Source organism: Mobula birostris, chromosome 8, assembly GCF_030028105.1.
Source record: "Mobula birostris isolate sMobBir1 chromosome 8, sMobBir1.hap1, whole genome shotgun sequence".
NCBI classification, from domain to species: domain Eukaryota; kingdom Metazoa; phylum Chordata; class Chondrichthyes; order Myliobatiformes; family Myliobatidae; genus Mobula; species Mobula birostris.
This window is the reverse complement of record NC_092377.1, coordinates 87,856,871-87,879,728: the sequence shown is the minus strand read 5'-3', so window position 1 is coordinate 87,879,728 and position 22,858 is coordinate 87,856,871. Positions and strand designations below refer to the sequence as shown.

General features: G+C 42.9%; 1 protein-coding gene across 2 annotated transcripts in view; it reads left to right on the top strand.

The window, feature by feature from the left end:
• dtd1 (D-aminoacyl-tRNA deacylase 1) overlaps window positions 1–22,472 on the top strand; it is a 174,566-nt gene extending 152,094 nt beyond the window's left edge. Inside the window, exon 6 of one of the 2 annotated variants that reach the window (XM_072265590.1) lies at window positions 17,842–22,472. The gene's annotated coding sequence lies outside the window, so the exon portion shown is untranslated. Of the gene's footprint in view, window positions 1–10,604; window positions 11,122–17,841 lie in introns of those variants that run through there. The other variant, XM_072265592.1, reaches the window with a different exon arrangement.
• The last annotated feature ends 386 nt before the right edge of the window (window positions 22,473–22,858 follow it).

The following is a 22,858-nucleotide window of genomic DNA, read 5'->3' as shown; positions in this document are numbered from 1 at the left end:
ACTATTTAATGGATGAGCTTTAATTTTGTTGATAGCAGATATTACAAGACTCATGCTTGAAAAAAGTTACCGGTTGAGGTTTTTGGCTACAAAATGTTGATGATGAATTACACAATGGATTGCAAACAGACTTGGAATTTCTTTTTTCATAAATACCACTAAGCCAGCATGGTGACCTGTCATATTTGGTGCTCCATCTGTTGCGCAAGAAATCATGTTCCTGATTGCAATACTTTTTTCTTTAATGTACATTTTGAGTTTGTCGCAGATTGATCTGTGTTGATAGTTGTTTTTAACGATTTTACAAAAGAGAATCTCTTCATAAACTTTTCCATTTTGATAAACCGTACATATGCCATTAGCAACACCTCATTGTCTCGCACAGTTGACTCATCCAGTTATATCCGAAATTCTGTTTTTTGTAGCTCTGTGCATTATCTTCATACATTTTACCAATACGACGGGCTACAGAGTTATTACTCAGAGGAATTGATTTTAAAATAGTGGTATCCATTTTGAGAACAGTGGTGAGCACTTCTGATACAGTAGGCATTATTAGTCTTTCACCAATTCTGTGGGATTTTCCACACTTTGCTATCATTTTGGAAATGTTATAAGAAGCAAAAAGACTATCAAGGTTATTTTTAGCTTTCTTGGCAAATGATTCGAGGGTACAATGCTTTTCAAATGCTTCCTTCATCTTTTGGAACGGAGTAATACCAGAAGTAGCCCTTTCAGAGCGTCTTTTATGGAAGTGTTCCTGCAATCTTGATGGTTTCGTGGCTTCATTAGAAGGTACAGTATTACAAATAAGACACATGGGGCATCACTGATCTGAAAGCAATGGAATAAAACCATACTCCAGGTATGTAACATTATATTAGCCCACTGTCTGTAGTTTCTGTTTCTTAATAGGAATAGAATTCAAGGCTTCACCACCTTAAGAGCAATATAGATTGCACCGTACGTATTTATCCATCATTAACAGGGCTAAATTAAAATAAAAAATTAACACAAACTGGGAATCTCTATAGAATGTTAGCGACTGCAATGAATTGACACCGATGGAACGATGGTAGCGGCATGCAAAGGAATGGTGAGGCGAAGATGAAGACGATCACAACAGCGAAAATTACGTTGACAGGGATTCGGATTGGAATCTGATTGTTAGTCGGAGTAGAGCTGGTGTTCAGCAAGCTACCTTTATACTGTTCCAGTTAGCACGATTGACCAATCAAGTAAGGTCTCATGATCCCCAAAGATGATTCTTGACCGCACATATATGTACACCTCAAGAGGAATCCTCAGGGTCGGCAGGTTGACTGATTGGCTCTATTTCACGGTTTGGTTCCGATCAACGCTGTATCGTTGCTTGGCTGTTTTCCATAGATCTGTAGAGAAAGTTGAGAGGGTGTATTTGAATTACCAACTATTAAAATGCATGAACTTGTTCTGTGCCATGAGTCAAAGGGAACTGTTGGGCACTCTGGTTGCTAATTTATGCATCTGTTCGGTTGGTGGGGTTGGATGAGATTTCAGACGCATTGAGATGTTGAATGCTCACTGCCTGCAGATCTATGGTTCTTCCTGTGTTTCAATGTCCCTTCCTTCTTTTGGAAGTGCCTGATCTACTAATGGCCAGTCAAATCTCGTGCCTTAAGTTAGGGTGCCGCTTACCGCCTGTGGTAAACCATGTATATAGGTTGTAACTGGGTTACCTATCTGGACATGCCCCTCTGCTGACTGCTCCTGTGGCTCCTCCCACAGATCCCTGAGTAAAGGCGATTGTGCCACTGCTCCTCCCTCAGTCCAGGACAGACACAGCATGGATGAGGACCCATTTTACTGTTAATAAAAGCCTTTCAGTATTTACTCTACTTCCAGTCTTTTGGAGTAATTGATAGTGCATCACTGCCCCATCAAGAACCTTGAATGGCCACCCCCCGCCCCCACACCCTACCGATGACCTCCGTTTCCTCTAACACCTCCTTAGGACATGTAACCACCCCCATTGGGTATCACTGCCCCAGCCTAACCATGGGATAGTTTACAGTGACCAATTAACCTACCAACCGGTACGTCTTTGGACTGTGGGAGGAAACCGTAGCACCCAGAGGAAACCGTATAATCACGGGGAGAATGTACAAACTCCTTACCTTAGCCAACGTCGGGAATTGAAACCGGGTCGCTGATACCGTAAAGCGTTGTGCTAACCACAACGCTACCATGATTTACGTGATATTTTATGATCGAGCAGGTTGGGTCATGCGTATTGGAGCTGCGGAGAGAGTGAGGAATTGAAATGTGTAAAATTTTGGGAAGATGTTTCCCCAGTGGGGGAATGTATCTACATCCTGGGGATTTAGTTTCAGATTAAGGTTTCACCTCAACCAGCAGCTGCACTTGCATTCTTCCACACGCCGACTGTAAAGCTCTGCCCATAAGTTCGCATCATCAAATGCAAATTCACACAATTAGCATTACTCCAGCTCTAATCGTATATAGATCTTCACTTTCTGGTCCTTGTACATTAAGGCAATTGGATTTTACAGCAATGAATTTTAAAACCTTTTACAATAATTTAGAAGCTAAATGTCAGACCATGATAAATTATCGCAACAGATTTCTGATAGTCTGAATGCAGAAGGTTGGTTGGCATACTAGCTCTATCCTTATGATAACTTATCCAAGCTAACCTGGTGTGACCAAAGGTACAAAAAGTTAACAGGCTTAGTCTGGAGAGAAGTGGCATCTCCACCCACAGTATTTCAGGTGGCAGCCTGTTGCCGTGCACATGGATAAACACATTTATTTATTTGTTGAGATACAGTGCAGAATATGCCCTCTGGCCCTTAGCACTGCGCTGGTCAGCGGCCTCCTAATTTAACCCTAGTCTAATCATGGGGTAACCTATAATGACCAATTAACCTACCAACCGGTACGTCTTCAGACAATGGGCGGGAACCTGAGCACCCGGAGGAAACATGGAGAATCCGCAAGGTCCTTACAGCCAGCGGTGGAAGCTGAAGAGAGAGTGAGGGATTGAAATGTGCAAGATTTTGGGAGGGTGTTTCACCTAATGGGGGAAATCTACATCTTGGGGACTTAGATTCAGATTTAGGTTTCACCTCGACTAGCAGCTCCATTTGCGTTCTTGCACACACCGAATGTAAAGTTCTACCTGGACTCCAGCTTTAATTTCTGTGCCAAACTGAAACAGTAGGTGCAAAAACAGGAATCATTTGGAAGAAGCAGGGATCTAATGAAGCAAGTGAACAAACTGTATTGATACAGGGGTCTTGTGCCTGTTTTATACTGCTGCTCCCATGCTCACTGATCGATATAGTGGGGAGGGCGAGGACTTAAGTGAAAGGATTGATATAACTAAAGGACATAAGAAATAGAAACATGGGTGGACCATCCTGACCAGCATGCTTACTCTGTCATTCAATAAGATCCAAATCTTTTTTAGAACTCAAGAGATTCTGCAGATGCTGGAAGTTCAGCGTAACAGACACAAAATGCTGGAGGAACTTGGCGGTCAGACAGCATCTCTGGAGGGGAATAAACAGACGATGTTTCAAACCGAGACCCTTCACTAGGGCTGGAAAGGAAGGGAGCAGAAGCCAGAATAAGGAGGTGGGGGAGAGGAAGGAGTACATGCTGGAAGGTGATAGCTGAAACCAGTTGATGGGTAGGTGGATGGGCAATGAAGTGATAGCTGGGAGGTGATAGGTGGAAAAGTTAAAGGGCAGAAAGAAGAAGGAATCTGAGAGGAATGGAGAATGGATCACAGAGGGAAGGGAAGGAGGAAGGGTACCAGAGGAAGGTGATGGGCAGGAGAGGAGAAGAGATGAGTTAAGAGAGGAGCCAGAATGGGGAATGGAAGAAGAGAGAAGGGGAGGGGGGAGAAATTCCCAGGTTAGAGAAATCAGTGCTCATGCTGTCAGGTTGGAGACTACTCTTATGCAAAATGAGGCGTTGCTCTTCCAGTCTGAGAGTGGCCCCATCTCGGCAGTAAAAGAGACCATGGATTGACATGCTGCAGTGGGAATCGAGAGTGGAATTAAAATGGTTGGTTGCCTAGAAATAATGCTTTTGCAGATGGAGCAAAGGTGCTTAACAAAGAAGTCCTCCAATCTACATTGAGTTTCATTAGTAAATCTTTTTAGTCAGTGCCACCTTCCTGCTCTAACCCATATCCCTGATTCCCTTACTATGTAAAGATCTACCAGTGTCTGACTTTTTTTATACTGAGATTGATCCTTCACGGATGTGTTGTATAGCGAACTCCTGCAACGCACTATACTCGGTGCAAGTATATCCAGCTCCTCTCTATCCCAAATGGAGACTGTGGCCTCTGCTACTCTGACTGGGAATAATCAAATCTGCAACAACCATTAAGGACTTTGTAAGCTTTGCTGAGACCTGCTATCTTTTTCTGAAACTCTGTGAAGTATGGACCCAGTCTGTTTAATAGCTCCCAATACAACGAACCATTCAATCCCAGGAATCAGTCTGATGACCCTTCACTGCCGTCCCTCTGTCACAGCATATCCTTCCTTATAGGTGCTATCTAATAGCCTTTGAAGAATGACCAATGTTGGAATTAGATAGCCTGGGTACTTTTTAAAGAGATAAGGGAATTAGGAAAGGAGGAGGGATAGCCACAGTAATAAAGAACAGGATAAAAGCAGTAGAAAGGAAGGATTGGAACGCAGGTTATCAAGAGTGTGAATCGGTTTGGATGGAACTAAGTAACAGCAAGGAGCAGAAAGTATTGGTAGTTTTTCTTTGTCTTCACTAGTGATGCAGAGAATAATATGAATTAGAAAGTGAGAAGAGTGTGTAACGACTAATTCTGTAATCATCAGGGAGTTTTAATCTACATATTGATTAGGCAAACAAAATGGCCAACAGCAGTGGAAACGATGAATTCCCAGTGTGTGAAAGAGGGATGCTCGGTATCAACATCGAGGTTCCAGTGAGAGAACAGACTCATTTTAAGTCTGGCATTGTGCAATGAAAAATGGTTAATTAACAATCTTGTACTTAAGGGGCCATTGGGGATGAGTGATCATGATATGATTGAATTGTATAAAAAAATTGAAAATGATTTAGTTTAGTCTGAGCTACACTCAGTGGCCACTTTATTAGGTACACTTGTATATTTGCTCGTTAATGCAAATATCTAATTGCCCAATCATGTGGCAGCAACTCAATGCATAAAAGTATGCAGACATGATCAAAAGGTTCAGTTGTTGTTCAGGCCAAACATCAGATTAGGGAAGAAATGTGATCTAAGGCACTTTGACTGTGGGTAGGTTCTGTTATCTAAGCAAAACAAATGCCTGTATGAGGTGTGTGTTGGAATTAGTAGACTGGGAAACAATATTATGATAGTAGCCTACATTTAAAGAATTGGCATAGACTTTACGTAATATGTCATTTAAAGGCACAAGCCTCCAGTAGGAAGCTATCAGGAAAAGTTAACAATAGTAAACAGTCAAATGAAAAGCCTTATAATATCAAAGGGAGCATTAAGCCCTGAGGATTGGGAAGTGTTCTGATATTGGCAGAGGGAGACTGTGAAGTTGAAGAAAGAGTGTATGAGAGTATTCTGGAGACACATGACATTTTGCAAATATTGGATATCTAGAGCTACACCTACAAACATGCTGGAGGAATGTGGCAGGTCAGGCAGCATCTACGAAGGGAAATAAACACTTGATGTTTCGGGCTGAGACTTTGAAATGTCTCCTATTTATTTCCCTCCATAGATGTTGCCTGATCTGAGTTCCTCCAGCATTTTGTCTGTGCTGCTAAGAGAGTATTCTGGCAAGAGACTTAGAACTGGACTATAAAAGTCTTTATTGGTACATAAAAGGGAAAGATCAGCAAAAGATACTTACAAATTGAGACATGAGAAATTATATTGGGCAATTAAAGAGCAGAGGAAATATTCTGTGTCCCCTTGCATGGAAGAAAATGCAGAAACCCTTTCAGAAATGTGAGCATCTCTAGGTCTGGATTGATTGGGGAGTTGGAAAAAAAATAGGCAATTAAAACAAAACTATTAACGTTAATGTGTCTGAAAGGTGATGATTCCCTTGAACTCAATGATGCACATTGCAAAGTTTTTCAAGAAGTGTTTGTGGAGACGGTAGATGCATTTGTGATCATGTTCCAAAATTCCATAGATTTGGAAAGTAGCCAGTGTAACCCAACTATCTAAGATGGGAGTCAGAAAACAGGGAATTGCAAACCAGCTGGCCTGATGTTAGGAAACATGTTTGAATTTATTATGAAGGAAATGATAAAATGTGTGCTTTGCGGGAAAAATAGGATTGAGCAGATTCAGAGCGGATTTATGAATGGCAATCATGTTTGACAAACCTTATAGAATGTTTTTGATGTTGCAACAGCGGATCTGGTCGTGCCAGAGGGTGTAGTTTTCTTGGACCTTCACAATGACTTTAACAAGCTTATTAAACAAAACTGGAGCACATGGGATAGTGTGTAATATACTGACAGAAAGGACTGAGGAGGGTTGGGTGACCATCGTAACTGATGAGGTGCCTGAGGTAGTGGAGCTGGCAGTCCCAGGTCTTAGTAATCCGCGGCAATGATTTGGATGGTGAAGGGCAGCCGTGATCTATCCAACTTAACCGGAGATACAAAACTGGGCCACAGTATGAGAAGGTTGTGGAAAAGATTCAAAGAAATAAAGAGTGGCTTGAGTGAATGGGTGGAAAACACAGCAGAGAGAATAAAATATGGGTTTGTCTACTGTTCGTAAGTAGGCAGACAATGTAATTAGTGTGGGACTGAAAAACATTGGTATTCAGAGAAACCTGGCTGACCTGCACACAAGCGTTATGCTGGTTTTTCTTGATGAGGATTTGAATGCAAGGTGAGAGCCAGCTTGCTGGGATTATATAGAGCCTTATTAAGATGGCACCTGGAATAGTGTTGCCGGGTCCATTTTCTGGAGCTAAGTCATAATATATGTGTGATAGAGGGAGTGCTGCAAAGATTCATCGGATTGATTCTTAAGATGGCAAGTTTACTCTAGGGGCAGAGATAAAGGAGACTGCACCTATATCCCCTTGGGTTTAAAATAATGAGAGGTGACCTCACTGAAGCACTCAAAATTCTCATATTCTTGATGCTTCCCCTGACTAGGGTGCTTAGCACCAGGAGCCACAATCTCATGATGAAGAACACGAGATACTCTGCAGATGCTGGAGATATTGAACAACACACACAAAATGTTGGAAGAATTCAGCAGGTCAGGCAGAGTCCCAATGAGGGTCTCAACTCAAAACGTCAAGTGTTTATTTCCTTCCATAGATTGCTGCCTGACCTGCTGAATTCCTCCAGTAATTTTTGTGTGTTGTTCACAGTAAGGGGTTGGCCATTAATGACTGAGATGAGACATTTCTTTATCTTGAGGGAGGTGTATATTTGGGGTCCTCAAACTGAGAGGGTTGGGAGGAGAACACTTTTCCTTGGTCCTTGTTTTAAATAGGTATCCCCAAATTCTGGAAGTATGTACTCTGGTTGTAGATTTCCTCACTAGGGGAGTGAGCATACTTCCTGCATACTTCATCTTTTCAAACTCACGTGCATAACCCAATCTGTTCAATTTGTCCTCATAAGACACCAACTGTGTCATAGCAACCAATCTATTCAACCTTCTCTGAACCATCTCCATTATATCCTCCTCAAAAAAGGAAATGAAACCTACATAGTACTCCAGGAGCTGCCTAACCAGGGCCCTGCACAATTGTTGGACTGCTCTAGCTTAATTCTGAATTGAACATCCCATGAATGAAACAGCAAAAAAAAAGAGATAATTACATGCAGAGCACTTATACTGCATTTCCTGCTTACCGTTCAGCATAATAAATTAATCCAGGTGTAGACTGCATGTAGTCTGCAGTGCACATTACTGGCCCACTGATTGAACTTAAGCAAAGATGGCAGGTAGAGCCACTGCTTCACAGCCCCAGAGACCCGGGTTCAATCCCAACCTCGGGTACCGTCTGTGTAAAGTTTGCATGATTTCCCTGTGACTGTGTGAAACTCTACTGGGTGCTCTGGTTTCTTTGCAAATCCCAAAGAGGTGCAAGTTGGTAGATTAATTGGCCACAAATTGCCCATAATGTGTAATTGGGTGGTAAAATCCGGGAGAAGTTGATGAGAAAGTTTGAGAATGCAAATTGTGATTGATATAGGGTTGGTGTTATTGTGTGGTTGCTGGTTAGTGCACAGTTGGTGGGCTGAAGGGCCTGTTTCTGTACTGTATCTCTGTATAATTGTTGGGAATCACATAAAACCAGGAGCTTCTAGTTAATCTTGAAAGGTGGTCTGAAGATATAATCTATAAGATGACGATTTGGACTATAAACTAATGGAAAATTTATTGTCAGGAAGGTATGACTATTACTCATTGTGAGAATGTATCTACAGTAATTTGCAAGCATAGTTTTCTTTCAGTCATAAGGACGTGTCTCTGGGCCATCTTTCAACATGATTAAAGAGCTAAAATTGTTTCTTTAAATGTTAGAGCCTCATGCTGGAATAATTACACACAATGTTGGATAAGTTCAAGATAATCCACTTCTGGAAAATAAAATGTCCCTGATAACTTAAATTCTGAGAGAGTGAAACATTGTGAGGGTGTTCAGACAGATCTAAGTGACTTGTACACAAATGGTCAGGCAGCATCTGAACTGTTATCTCTGCCTTTTATTTATACAAACTCTCTGCTCTCAAAATTTCACTCTTGAAGGCCTCCTCCCACTTACCAAGTACCCCTTTGTCAGAAAACAGCCTGTCCCAATCCACACTTGCCAGATCCTTGCTGATACCATCAAAATTGGCCTTTCTCCAATTTGGAATGTCAACCCGTGGGCAGACTCATCCTTTCCCACAATTACCTTGAAACTAGTGGCATTATGATCAATAGATGCAAAGTGTTCCTCTACATAAACCTCTGTCCCCTGCCCTGTCTCTTTCCTTTGTAGGAGATCTAGAATTGCACTCTCTCTATGTACTGATTAAGGAAACTTTCCTGAACACATCTGACAAACTCGATCCAATCTAGTCCTTTTACAGTATGGGAGTCCCAGTCATTATGTGAAAGGTTTAAAATCACCTACTATCACAGCCTTGTGCTTCTTGCAACACAGTCTGTGATCTCTGTACAAATTTGCTGCTCTAAATCCCGCAGACTGTTGGGTGACCTGTAATATAATCCCACTAATGTGGTCATACCTTTCTTATTTCTCAGTTCCACCCTAACACCTCGCTAGACAAGCTCTTCAGTCAGTCCTGTCTGAGCACTGCCATGACGTTTTCCTTGACTAGTAATGCCTCTCTTCCCCTTTAATCCCTCCCACTCTATCACGTCTAAAACAAGGAACCCCAGAACGTTGAGCTGCCAGTCCTGCCCATCCTGCAACTAAGTCTCACTAATGCTACAGTATCATAATTCTATGTGCCGATCTACGCCATGAGTTCATCTGCCTTTCCTGTAATACTCCCCTGTCACTACAGTTTGCCTCTTCTTTTTGAGTCACAGAGCCAGGCTCGGTGCCAGGGCTGACCGACGTTGCTTTCCTCTGCTACGTATCCTAAGTTTCACCTTTTGTTGCGGGGAACGGCCACGGGGGTACTCTGCACTCCCCTTACCCCTCCTGATGGTCATCCAGTCACCTGTGTCCTGCACCTTGGGTATAACTACCCACCTGTATGTCCTGTCTACCAACCCCTCAGCCTCCCAAATGATCCGGAGTTCATCCATTTCCAGCTCCCAACATTTTCCGAGGGGGTTTCACTATTCCCTGAAAAGGGTAATTAAGTTTGGGCAACAAATAACAGCCTTGCCAGTGATCCACATTACATAAGTGGAAAATTAATTAAAAAAGAATTCCACCAATGCTCTTTGAATTTTGCAAATTAACAGATGATCTTATTTCGTAGCCCAAATTTTTGCCCGCTTTTAAGTCAAACAGTGATAGAATTGAATCTATATGGTGATTCTCTCAGTATTCCTAAGTGCTTTACAACCAGTGCAGTATGTTAAAAGTGCTCTTTTGATTATAATAAAGGTCACGGGCCAAACAGTGCCCCACGGCAGGCTGCCACAAACATCTTGAGCTGTGCATAAATATTAGACCATAGGAGCAGAATTAGGCCATTCAGCCGATCAAGTCTGCTCCTCCATTCCATTGTGGCTTATCCCGGGTCCCACTCAACCCCAGACACCTGCCTTCTCACCATATCCTTTGATACCCTGACTGATCAGGAAACTATCAAATTCCGCCTTAAATATACGCATGGACTTGGCCTCCACCGGAGTCTGTGTCAGCGCATTCCACTGATTTACTACTCTCCGGCTAAAAAAAAAATCCTCCTTACTGCTGTTCTAAAGGATTGCCCCTCAGTTTTGAGGTTGTGCCCCCTAGTTCTGGATATCCCCACCATAGGGAACATTCTCTCCACATCCACCCTATCTACATCGGGGGGAGAAGATGGCAGCACGACGCAGCTCGCAGCAGCCACTCAGGTGGTGATGTGTGTTATTTGTCAAATAGGGTGCCATGCACAATCCTGATTTGATGGAGACAAACGTGAGAGCACAGAGGAACATCTGGAGAAACTTCTGAAATGCCTGCTTCGCTGCTGCTGCTACTGCGCGATCGAGAATCTCTGGAGGGGAAGGCCCTGAGTCCTCAGCTTTGCTTGTTGCTCGGCGGCCGGGGCAGGGTTGAAGCGCTCGGCAAAGGACGGTGCTCAGAGAGGCTGTGTCAGAGGGGCTGGTCGGAGGCTCGAAGTTTTCGGTTGGACTCAGAGTCCGCTGCTTTCAATGGTGCTGCATCGGCAAGTTGGCGGCACCTTGGAGGTTCATGGCAGGGAGAGTTTCTCCCTTCTACCGTCTGCGTGAGATGATGAGGCTATCGGGACTTTGAGACTTTTTTTTACCATGCCCATGGTCTGCTCTTTATCAAATTACGGTATTGCTTTGCACTGTTGTAACTATATGTTATAATTATGTGGGTTTGTCAGTTTTAGTCTTGGTTTGTCCTGTGTTTCTTGTGATATCGTTCTGGAGGAACATTGTGTCATTTTTTAATGCATGCATTTTAAATGACAATAAACGAGGACTGAGTGTCCTCATAATCTAATCTAATCTAGTTCTTTCAACATTCAGTAGGTTCCAATGAGATCCCCCTCGCATTTTTCTGAATTCCAGTGAGTACAGGCCCAAAGCTGCCAAACACTCCTCATTTGTTAACCCCTTCGTTCCTGGAATCATCCTTGTGGACTTTCTCTGCAGGTTCTGGACTCCAGAGAGAATTATCTTTTGTTTCAAAGTAGTGCTACTGCATTCACTGCAGACGAGGTTTAATACCTTTTCCAACTAGTGGTTTCTCTAGTAGTTCACCGCACAGTCAGTTCAGGAGGGCCAATCTAGATGTTTGTACCAAGGACTTGAACCCGGCCACTTACCTTGGAAGCAATGGTGTTACTCACAAAGGCACGGTTGACTAATAGGATTATCTGAATGGCTTTAAAACATTCAGAGCTGGTTTGCCAGTGGTAGTGAAAATTGCAAGCTGTCAACATAGCTGCACAGGTCATTTCAAGAGAATACTACCTAGGGAATATGTTCTGTTTTTTTCAGCCCAGAAGAAAAGTTCATGGGGTGGGAGTGAGAACTACAATGATTTCTATTTATATATAGCCTTGAAATATTGTCCCAAGTTCTCTTGTAGCCAAAAATCGCTACTAATCCAAAGGAGGAGATTTTGGGAGGGAGGATTGACTGAAGATTTTCATGTAGAAGTTAGAAGTGGAGGCCCTATAGGTTAAAGAGTCATTTCAGAACTTTGCCACCCACTAGGATTTAGAATTTATATAAATCTTACATCCATCCCACAACATGAGGGAGTGAAAATCTTTGGGTTATGACTCCATCGCAATGTACAGACATGTGAATTTAAAAGTCTAATGGCCTGTAGGAAGAAGCTGTCCTGTAGCCTGTTGCTCCTGGCTTTAATGCTGTGGTACCGTTTGCCAGACAGAAGCAGCTGAAACAGTTTTTAGTTGGGATGTTTGGTGTCCCCGATGATCTTCCAGGCTGCCTTTCTGCACCTGCTGCTGTAAATGTCCTCAATGGAGGGAAGTTCACATCCACAGATGCGCTGGGCTGTCCATACCATTCTCTGCGGTGCCCAGCGATCAAGGTTGATACAGGTGCAGTTCCAGTTCCAGGCGGTGATGCAGCCAGTCAGAATGCTTTCAATGGTGCCCCTGTAGAAAGTCTTGAGGATTTGAGGACCCATGCTGAATTTCTTCAGTTGCCTGAGATGGAAGGGACGCTGTTGTGCTTTTTTTTTTTGCTACAAAGCTGGTGTGTACAGTCCTAGCAGAGAGAAGAGTGTCAGAGAAAACCGTGCATGAGGGACCAAAGTCAAGGAGGTTAAATGAGGATTTGGTGGAATGTGAGCTTGAAGAATGTGAAATAATCCAGCAGGTTTTAGACAACATTATAAACCTGGGGCGGCACATTACCTCAGTGGTTAACACAGTGCTTTATAGAACAGTGACCCCAGTTCAATTCCTGCTGGTGTCTGTGAGGAATTTGTATCTTCTCCCTGTGACTGCATGGGTTTCCAGCAGGTATTCTGGTTTCCTCCCACAAAGAGGTGCAGGTTGGTAGGTGAAATGGTGATTGTAAATTGTCCCGTGATTCAGTTAGGGTTAAGTCAGGGCTTGCTGGATGGCACAGCTTCAGGGGCTGGGAGGGCCAATTCCACGCTGTATCTCAATAAACAAATAAAGAAAAAACATTGGCTGGGCCACTGATACGTTTGGGTTGCGTACTGTATGAAGGAAGTGATTGCACAGGAGAGGGTGCAGAGGAGATTCACCAGGATGCTGCCTGGGATGAAGTGCTTCCAGTATGAGAAGGGTGTGTTTGTTTTCCTTCCACAATAATAGGGAGCCTGATGGAGTACAGGGAGAAACTTTACCCTATAACAAGTTTCTTAAAGCTGGAGAACATAGGTTTGAGGTGAGGAGTGAAAGGGTAAAAAGAGATGTGAGAAGGTAGTTGGAATCTAGAACGCACATGGCTTGGGTGGGTAATGGAGGCAGAGGCATTCACAACATTTAAGTAGATGGATATTTTCATGGTCAGTGTCAGAAGACTGTGGACAAAGTGTACATTAACTGTTTTAAAAGACTTCTAAACGACACTTGGGCAGGTCTCTGAATAGGAAAGGCTGAGAAGGTTTTGGGTCAATGATGGCAAATGAGACTTAGCTTGGATGGGCATCTTGGGTCGGTATGGAGATTTGGGCCAAAGGGAAATTTCTGTGCAGTTTAACTTTATTTCTCTAAGCACCAGAGAATAGGATAGTTGGTGTTTGGTTAGTCACTGTGGACATGGTTCTTTAACGGTCCTGCTGATGATAAAGGACCCAACGTTTCTATTTTAAGTAGATCACTGTTTGCTGCCTGGGTGGGGTCTGAAGAAGAAGCTGCATTTTGCTAACAGTTGACTGTCCTCTTTAATAATGAATATCGCAGACACCCAGCCTTATTTATTTCTGTTGACTGGGGAATGCGTTCAAGAGGGTTGATTTTCCATGTCTGACTTTGAACTTTTTCATGCCTGCAGAGGGTCTGTTTAGTGAAACCAGTATGCATCAGTCCTATAAATGTCATTTGGTTTCTCTCAGTGGAATAAATTAAGGCAAGTATTTGATCTGCCATCTGCCCAGTTACATGATATAATCTCAGCAATCCTGTCCTATTGCCCAAGTGATCAGACTCACCGTTTATGTAACAATGTTTGAGAGGACAGAAAAGTGCTCAGCAGATGTTTCAGACCAGCCATTATTTCAGTTTGTAATATCAACCATGTTTATGGAAGCAAATATTCTGAAATACCATCAGAGGGTGCCCACAACGATAAGCAAATGCTGCGAATCGAGAACACTCTTCTTCAATATAGGCCTCTTCAGCCCACCGTGGTTATGTTCTTTAACTGGCTGACTTGCATCCACATTACCACAGAGAAGGCAGCATCTGTGGAAAAGAGTGAGCTGTCAGCGTTTCCGCCAAGACTCTTCATCAGGACTGGGGGGGAGGGAGAAGTCTGGATAAGGTGGTGGGGGTGGGGAGAGCAGTGCAAGCTGGAAGGTGATGGTGAAGCCATGTGAGGGGAAGGAAAGGGTGAAGCAGGAAGCTGGAGGTGACCGGTGAAAAAAGCAAAGGGACAGAAGATGGAGGAGTCCCATGGGAAAGGAGAGTGGACCATGGGAGAAATGGAAGGAGGAGGGACTCTGGAGGGAGGTAATAGGCAGGTTAGGTGAGAGGGAAGCCGGAATGGGGAATGGGAGAAGGGGTGAGGGGGAACAAAGTTACCAGAAGGTAGAGAAATTGATGTTTATGCCATCAGGATGGAAGCTACCCAGACGGAATATGAGATGTTACTCCTTCAACGTGAGAGTAGCCTTGTCTTGGCAGCAGAGGAGGCCATGGACTGATATGTCAGCATAAGAAATGGGATTAGAATTAAAATGGCTGGCCACTGGGAGATCCTGCTTGACAAACTTTATCCGTAACAAGCAGGACCCAACCAGTACAGGACCCAGGACAGCTCATCTGAAATGATGACGCCACAAGGAAATTAAAGTTGCTGACCCTCTCCACCTCTGATTCCACCCCGCCCCCCTCCGTGAGGACTGGTTGTGTCCTGCTTGTTACAGATAAAGTTTTATTAAGTGTAATTATGTAAAGAGCAGGCATCTAAAACTTTGTTAAACTTCTATGGATGTGGTGGAGAGTGTATTGACTGGTTGCATCATGGCCTGTTAAAGAGACACCAATGCCTTTGAATGGAAAATCCTACAAAAAGTAGTGTGTTTGGCTCAGTCCATCATGGGTAAAGCCCTCTCCACCATTGAGCACGTCTAAACAGAGCGCTGCAACAGAAGAGAGCATCCGTCATTCAGGAGCCCCACCACACAGGACATGCTGTCTTGCTGTTGTCATCGGGAAGGTGGTACAGGAGCCTCAGGACTTACACCACCAGGTTAGGACCAGTGATGACCCCCTAACCATCAGGCTCTTGACCAGAGGGGATAACTTCACTCAACTTCACTTGCCCCATTACTGAACTGTTCCTACAACCTTTAGACTCACTTTCAGAGACTCTTCATCTCATGTTCTCAATATTTATTGTCTATTTATTTATTTATTCATTCATTCTGTATTTGCACAGTTTGTCATCTTTAGCACGCTGGTTCTTTGTTCGCCCTGCTTGGTGCAGTCTTTCATTAATTCTACTGTGTTTCTTGTATTTACTGTGATTGCCCACAAGAAAACAAACCTTAGGATTGTGTATGGTGACATATATGTACTTTGATCATGACTTATCTGTGAACGTTGAATGTGCCACACTAAGTGTAAAGCATGTTGGAACATAATGAGAATCACTGTGCACTGTAAGTACAGTTCTTTTGTTTTTAATTAACTGTAGGGTTATTTCCCTCTCACCTATTCTCTCACATGCTGAACAACTACCCCCAGATTCTCCTCTGCCTCGCCTTCACCAGGAGCAATTTACAGGAGGCAACTAACCCACCAGCACATCTTCCGATATGGAAGATACTGTAAGGAGCTTGCACGCTCTCCCTGTGAATGTGTGGGTTCCCTCCGGGTGTTCTGGTTTCCTTCCACACTCCAAAGACGTACCGGGTGATAGGTCAATTGGTCATTGTAAATTTCCCTAAGATTATATAACATATAACCATATAACAATTACAGCACGGAAACAGGCCATCTCGGCCCTTCTAGTGCGTGCCAAACAGGTCAGGGTTAATTTGGGGGGTTTGCTGGGTGGTGCAGCTTGAAGGGGAAAGCCTATTCCACGCTGTATTGCAATAAAAATAAAACTGGGAAGAGACTGGAACATCTGGGAAACAGAGACAATGTGCAGGCTCTACAGACAGTTCACAAGGTCAGAATCAAGGCCACTGTAGCTTTCTTGCTGCAGTGCTGACTGATGTGTGATCTATTGCCTAAATCCTGCTGGGCTATTTCACCTCCTCCAGATCCACATTCCAGCAGCTCCTACAACCTATTAGTTTCAGTCTGGTCTCTTGAGCACTCCCTCCTTGGATCCTGTTTCACTGCTGGGGATGGGGGTGGGGGGGGGGATCATTTTCTGAAATTTCTCCTTAATCCTAGTTTCTTTACTTTTCAATTGCTCTAGGTTCAGGTAATTAGTTTGGATTGATTTTAATTAAAATGCATGAAGTTTCTTCCTTTGTTTTTTTGTTTTTTATTTTTAATACTTTTATTAGTATCCTAACAGTGTGATTAACCTAAAAAAAGTGTGAAATTTGAAAGCACTGAAGCAGACCATTTGGCCAGTTGTATCCAGCCTATCAAAAACGACCCACGTTCATTCCATTGCATATCTCTTGTTATGTGGCTCTTCAGGTTGTTTTTAAATGTGACGAGGGCCTTTGTCTCCACCGGTCTATTAGGTGCCTCAACTGCTGTCCAATCCATTTCCCAGTTATTTAACTCCACCCGCTGTGGCTGCTACTCTTTCTGCTGATGGAAATGTCTCTGTTTTTGCATGCACTATCTCAACTTCTCATTTTGTATGCCTTCGTTAATACCTTCCCTCATTCTCCTTTGTCCCAAAGACAGCCTCTCTTCATAACTTTAAAGCTTGGGCAATCGACAGATGGAACCACGGTTGGGGTGGGGAGGGTGAAGAGTTTTGGTAATGATGGGTGACTGATGGGCAAGGTGATTAAAGAGGTAGCATCCCTGAAGGATGGGTAGGAGGAGGAAAGGAACATGGGCAACATCCTGGCCAATCTCTACCGCTTCCTTTCTAGTAGTTTGATTGCTAATTTCTTTTAAATAATGTTTTTGAATGTGCGTGACTGTCAGAGATCTCACGAACATTTCAACTGCATAACAGTTGTGGCGGCCTGGGAGTATGGCTGAGCTGGCTGTCGGAGTGTTCCTGTAGGATTGACAATTGGAGAGGCCCGGTGAAGCCAGAGTTCGACCCTGTCAATGGAGGGAGGGGCGTGGAGTACAGAAGGGGAGTCACTGTTTCCCCCATAGTTTGGGATCCCTGCAGCATCACTCCTACCCTGCCAACCTTTGCTTCAGACTCCACTGCCCTCAGCTGCTCGGCGGCGCAGATGTATTTTTCAGTTATCGAGAAGAGATGCCACGTATTTTCCACCCCATGTTTTTCTGTCTGGAAGGTGATTCATGTTTCTCTTCAGGGCATCTTCTGTAATTGAAATCGGGATTATATTTCAATGTATGGGATCCAGAGCCTAAAGGGAAGCCCAATTTCCTTGGAGACTCCTGCAGAACATCTGGAACGTCCACTGAATTAGCATATCATTGCTATGAGCCCTGGACAACTGTTTTGAATGCAAGAAGCTCAAGTCCAGTCCAGATCTGGTGCTTGGAGGGACCGTGTAGTTGTAACTCTTAATGGGCTCCAAAAATGAGAGCAGGATTGGGAAAAGACCAAGACCAGGTGCTGCTAGGGATCACAGCTGGGTGCTGTCGTTCTGGCGGCAGTGGAAATCGGAAAGGATCTACTGCCCATCACCAGCAAGTGGAGGTGACCTGTTCACTTTGTATGAATACTGATTCACTGCATCCCTTTCACTAAAGGTTTAATGCAGGGATGAGTTGGATTGGGAGGTGTGGGAGTGTTGTTAAAAACGTACACAGCATACCACTGATTTCTGTTTTTTTCTTCTTTCTTTAAAGTAATGACAGGTTTTAAGAGACTTTCTTTTGGGAACACTGCTCTGGATTATGGATCCCCCCCGATGTCATGGAATATTTGAACTGCATTGACCTCCACTCATTGTGTAAGGCATCGGAAGTAGAGAAGAGGAAGAAAAATTAAATGAAAAAGTAACTTGAGCTCTTGAAACCTGAAATGTAGCTACAAATAAAGTTGTTGAGAATCAAGTCCCACAAATCTTTAACCCCGATCGCTCTTGCGATCTCTTGAAAGTACTTTTTAGGATATTTACAGTTCTTTTTCCACAAGAATTTGTGAATGTTGGTTTCTACGGTAGGTTTAGCAGTAATAGCACAAGATTGGGTTGGCTACGACTTTTTTTATGGAGCCTGTTCTTTAAGCCAATCAAGCACAATTAGTGACAGCCATCTAACCGAGCCTGGTGACCAGCCAGTTACCAGACTGATAACCCAGCACAAAGCAGTTCAAGGACTGATTGATGAGTTTGGTGTGAGAAACAATTGTGCAATGCACAGCTGCGTTATCCATGGAAAATTGTACCACACTGGATCAGGGCAAGGTGCTGGATAAGAGCCCACCATTTTTCCATTCAATATCTGATTTCCTGTTGGGATTCACAGATTACTGGAGTGTAGAGCAGAAATTGTGAGTTTGACTTTAAATAAAAGAGAATGCCCCAGTCTTCTTAAACTTCTCCTGATAATGTTCACTCCAATCCACTCAACCCAGATCTCTACCCTGTAAATGCATTTAGAGCTTACTGCCCTTTGGTTTCCCACAGAGCGTAATTGTACTTCTGGAAGGTAGACACAGGGGTAGATATTAATATGAGAATAGAAGTAGAAGGGCTACCTTATAAAGAAGACAGCAACGAGAATTGAAACAGAGCACAAACCTTTGAGGTTTGATACTAGTTCTTTAAACAATAGATCTTTACAAAACCAAGGGAAAATTGAAAGTCAGCAAAAATCACAGTGGGCACATGTAACATTCACATTACGCCTTTCACTGCTTTTTAAGAGACTCCATACTGTAACTGCCTGTGGCTGTTCAGAAAGAAATGAGATGTTTCTGAAGAAATTTTAATTATTCCCTTTCACTTACCAAATTTAAAGGGCTCTTTCATATATTTGTGTTTTAGCTTTGTAAATTTGTAAGGCAAAGAAATTTCTGATCACAACATTGGAGCATTCAATTAAGAAATGTACCATATAAATCTGGCAGTGTACAGGAACTGATATTTGCAACATTCTGAAAATGTATACAAATTTGTCCTTGCACCGTACTGATGGTGTGTGGGATATTGCCCTATCACTATGCAGAGTGTGTGGGATACTGCCCTATCGCCACACTGCTGGTGTGTGAGAAATCGTCCTGTCACTACGCACAGTGTGTGGGGTAGTGTCCTATCGCCACACTGATGGTGTGTGGGATATTGCCCTATCACCACGCAGAGTGTGTGGGATATTATCCTATCACCATGCAGAGTGTGTGGGATATTGTCCTATCGCCACACTGATGGTGTGTGGGATATTGTCCTATCACCACGCAGAGTGTGTGGGATATTGTCCTATTAACAGGCTGATGGTATGTGGGATATTGTCCTATTAACAGGCTGATGGTATGTGGGATATTGTCCTTACACCATGCTGTTTTATTAAGCCATTCTGCTATAAGTAAACTAGTGGTTCTTTTGTGCTTCACGCCCTTTGCTTTTATGGAATTCGACACAGTGAATCAATAATTTCTTAAATAAAAGCAGTATAAATAAGCCAGTTCTAAAATCTGCAGACAAATCATCACAAACTCCACGTTGTCAACAGCACCCGCATCAGAAACTGGAAAAGGAAATGTGATTGTGTACAATCATGAAATATGCTTAACATGCCAGGGAGGTAGAGGGTGACAGCCTTTTGAGCACGTGCACACACCTTAGGGGGAACATTGGTCAGGGGTACTAAATGTTCTATATCGTCCTGTTAGAGAACTGGATCACACTGTATATCGTAGGCTTAGCACCTTGACTTGCAGGTTCCAGAACCATTATCTATGACGCTCACAGACATTTGTTCCTGGCTATAAGCCACTATACTACCATATCTCACTATATGCAGTCTAGCACTGTGTGCCACCAGCTCTGGGGAGTTGGTACTACCACTCGAATGCTGTGGCACAAAAATGATGCCCAGATGATTGAGGGCACTTTGTGTGGTAGTGTTACGCAATTTATTTCGTGATCTTGCTTTATTAGACTTCTCAATGACAGTGCACAACTACCGAGTACTCCTGTTGGGGCCAGAAAGCAAGCCGATCAAGTCTTGTGTGAAATTTCCGTTAATATGTTATGAAGTAAGGGGTTTCAGAAAGAAAGTTTCAAAGCTGCTCAAACGTCCGCTGCCATGTTAACAACCCTTCTGATGCTCTTCACGAGGTGGAGACATGTGCTGGTCCAGAAAGAGAACTTTCTCTTCCCGAAAGGAAACTGTTATACCTCATCACCCCGAGTGGAATCTGTAAACCACAGACACTGCTGTCTAGATCGGAAAGTTGTCCCTATCTTTTATTCTGTGGTGCATCGTAATTTTGTTTTTTGTAGATGTTTACAGGATGTAATAGCTGTGTTGAATTCTGAGCATCTCTGTTTAATGTGAAAGAGGCTGTATCTGTCCCTAATCTCACCTGTGGAATGTATCCAAGGTGATCATCCTCATTGTGGGCAATGTACTGTGATAATATCTGTCCATTTAATGTTAAATCTGCTTTGTTTGCATGGTGCACGTGGGGATTAGGAATTAATCCTCCCAGGGTTCCAGCTCAGTGATCCAGTCCACCCAGTAAAGCAAATCAGTTCAGTGATGGAGATCCCGGTGAAGCAATCCAGTTCGGTGATCCAGTCCACCCAGCAAGCAGATCCAGTTCGGTGATCAAGTCCACCCAGTGGAGCAATCGGCTCAATGATCTGATCCCTCTGGCAACAGCTGCAGCTCAGTCACCTAGCCCAGCCACCCCTGTGGTCCAGTCCATTCAGCAATTAGATCATCTCAGTAATCCAATGGGAAGGAACCCAGCTCAGCAATCCAGTTCACACAGGAGCCATTCCAATTCAGCAATCTGATTCACCCAGAGGCCTAATCCACTTCACTCATCCAATTTGTCCACAGAAACCAAACCAGCTTAAGTATTCAGTCCACCCAGGGATCTACTCTGCTGTTCAGTGACCCAGCCGACCCACAAGGAAACTGAAAAACAAAGCATATTCAATACATTTAAATGATCTGGACCATTTGGCCCCTTCAATGCCGTGCAGATCTATGTGCACAGTAAGAGGGAATCCCGTGAGATCCCAGGGATAGAGTTGGACCATTGGAACATTTGTTTTGTCAGTCCAGTAACCCTGTGGAGATAGAAATTTAAATAAGCACTAGTATTGCAAGCACCAACTATATGGAGTTTAAAATGATAATATTTACTATTAAATGTGCAATTCTCACTCAATTCAAATGTGCATATCTTTTGCCTTCAAAGCATGTTACTGTGTTAAAGGTACTTTGATAAATTGGCACTGGATGGAAGGTGCAAAGTGTAAGATCAGAACATCTTACATAGCATGTACGTTGCTTTTTATTTACTCTGCATATAAAATACAGAAGGTACAGTATTTAAATATTTTCCTCGGGATCTTTTCACCAAATTCATAAACCTATTTATGAACAACATTCCTAAAGATTAAATAGCAGAGAGAAACAAAACAGGAATTAGTTTTTTTTACTGACTTTGATAAACTAATTGTTATGTTCACTTCATTAATATAGCTCACCTCCTCTCACCTTACAATGAAACATGGTTTGGTAACTGTTTATAGTTTTCACATTGTCCTCTGCCAGGCAGGGAGAATTCTGCTGGTTGACGGTATACTGCAGTTCATACTCCAGTAACCTGTACAATTTTCCATGCAGATTGATTGAAGTTGCCTGATCAAATAACTACTAAAAGCTGCACTGAGAGTTATTCAGAATTCTTCTACCAACCACATCCTAGTGTGGGAAGTGAAACTGCCTCATCGTGCACAGTAGAAAGCTGCAGTTGAAGTTGCCTTTGATAGAAAAATACAGGGATGTAAATATCATTCCTGTGCAACCCAACGGTGCAGTTTGGAGGACTTAAAGAATGACTCATGTGTTGTTAAAAAATGGTCTTTTTAAATGCCACGGAGTTCCCATTTGAGATTTTATTCAATTTGTAGAGAGTTTGGACAGGCTCATTTTAACTGAACCTTTTATGAGAGAAACCATTGGTGCAGAGTTTTAACCACCACCTTGCGTTCCAGACCAGAGGTTGATGTAAAGTTTATATGACATACAGCAGAAGACTACAGCACTGCTGAGGGAAGCTTTTTAGAAAAGGGAATTTTTACAATTTTAAATGCAGAGTTTATAAACAAGAAAGGAACGCTCTGTTTTACTGTAACAACTCTACTCTTGTGGTTTCTGGGTAATAGCATTTATACCCATCTGGAAATTAATTTCTTTGATTAGTTGTGTTTGGGATTTGCGGTTTGGATGAAGCATGGTGTGATACAAATTGTACTTCTGCACAAACCATCCATAATAAATGTTGTGTTTAACTTTTACGTATTTGACTCACTTTTAAGATAATCTGATTGATCTGTTTATACCATTGAAGTTCGTTCATATTCTTGCCCTGGGCAAATCTGGGTGCCCAGGGTCCATAACACTCAAGACACCAGTTCCTCCGGATATTGACAAGTTTTTTTTGTAATTATTCTGTTTTGTTACTCTATTTTGGGGACTGATTATTTGGTTTGTGTCTCTATTCCAAAGGGGCAGGTAGTCTGTTCAATTTTAGACATTAATCAATCAGAATGGTTTGTGAATCACTTTTCAAAAAAAGTGAGGTTGTGATCACAACTGTCCAACATACAATACATGAAAAGAATGCCGAGGCTCAGTGGCCTTTGTATGTTTCACAAGAAAGAGTAATTTCAACCTTTGGTGA